The sequence below is a fragment of the Grus americana genome, unplaced genomic scaffold (genome assembly GCF_028858705.1).
Source record: "Grus americana isolate bGruAme1 unplaced genomic scaffold, bGruAme1.mat scaffold_225, whole genome shotgun sequence".
Lineage (NCBI taxonomy): Eukaryota > Metazoa > Chordata > Aves > Gruiformes > Gruidae > Grus > Grus americana.
The window spans coordinates 65158-66565 of record NW_026561525.1 but is presented as its reverse complement, the minus strand read 5'-3'; the positions used below and the strand labels follow the sequence as shown (position 1 = coordinate 66565).

Sequence of the window (1408 nt, the reverse complement as noted above, 5' to 3'; positions counted from 1 at the left end):
CACCAACCTGAATGTAGCAAAGACACCTGCCAAAGGTCTTCCTGAAAGGGGTAAAGCACTTTGGGAGGTTTCTATGAGAAATGGAGTAGGTTAAGCTCTACTCTAACTCTTCCCTGTCTTTTCCTCCATGCACAGACCTCTGTGAGCAGCAGCCGCAGATGGCCAACGGCAGCTCCATCACCCAGTTCCTCCTCCTGGCATTCGCAGACACATGGGAGCTGCAGCTCTTGCACTTCGGGCTCTTCCTGGGCATCTACCTGGCTGCCCTCCTGGGAAACGGCCTCATCATCACTGCCATAGCCTGTGACCACCACCTCCACACCCCCATGTACTTCTTCCTCCTCAACCTCTCCCTCCTCGACCTGGGATCCATCTCCACCACTCTCCCCAAAGCCATGGCCAATTCCCTCTGGGACACCAGGGCAATTTCCTATGCAGGATGTGCTGCACAGCTCTTTCTGTTTCTTTTTTTCATTTCAGCAGAGTATTCTCTTCTCACTGTCATGGCCTACGACCGCTACGTTGCCATCTGCAAACCCCTGCACTACGGGACCCTCCTGGGCAGCAGAGCTTGTGCCCACATGGCAGCAGCTGCCTGGGGCAGTGGGTTTCTCACTGCTCTGCTGCACACGGCCAATACATTTTCCCTACGCCTCTGCCACGGCAATGCTGTGGACCAGTTCTTCTGTGAAATCCCCCAGATCCTCAAGCTCTCCTGCTCAGATGCCTACCTCAGGGAAGTTGGGCTTCTTGTGGTTAGTGCCTGTTTAGCCTTTGGGTGTTTTGTTTTCATTGTGGTGTCCTATGTGCAGATCTTCAGGGCTGTGCTGAGGATCCCCTCTGAGCAGGGACGGCACAAAGTCTTTTCCACGTGCCTCCCTCACCTGGCCGTGGTCTCCTTGTTTATCAGCACTGCCATGTTTGCCTACCTGAAGCCCCCCCTCCATCTCCTCCCCATCTCTGGACCTGGTGGTGGCTGTTCTGTACTCAGCGGTGCCTCCAGCCATGAACCCCCTCATCTACAGCATGAGGAACAATGAGATCAAGTATGCCCTCAGGAAACTAATGACTGGATGCTTTCCAGAAACAGTAAACTGCCTGTTTACTTCTTCAGAATATTCATAATATATCTCATTACAGGCCCAGCCAGTCTTCTGGAAGTTTTTTTTATGATCATTTTGGTCTTGGGGGAAGGGGGTTTGTGGGGGGGCGTGTGAAGTTTGGGTTATTTGTTTTTTGTGTTACTTATCTGAATGCTTTCCACAAAGAAATGTCTTTATTTGACCCATTTCTAATTCACAATCTATCCAGCTTTTGTGTGACCTGGAGGCTGTGCAAATGAGGAGTCATACCCTCTGGGTGTTTAAACAAAATAAAGTGCCCTGCATTGACTCTTTTTTCTGAGGTC

At 51.1% G+C, this 1408-nt stretch overlaps 1 pseudogene; it reads left to right on the top strand.

Annotated features, from left to right (window-relative positions):
* Nucleotides 1-503: 503 nt before the first annotated feature.
* On the top strand, nt 504-1125 carry LOC129200504 (olfactory receptor 14J1-like; annotated as a pseudogene).
* Nucleotides 1126-1408: the final 283 nt, after the last annotated feature.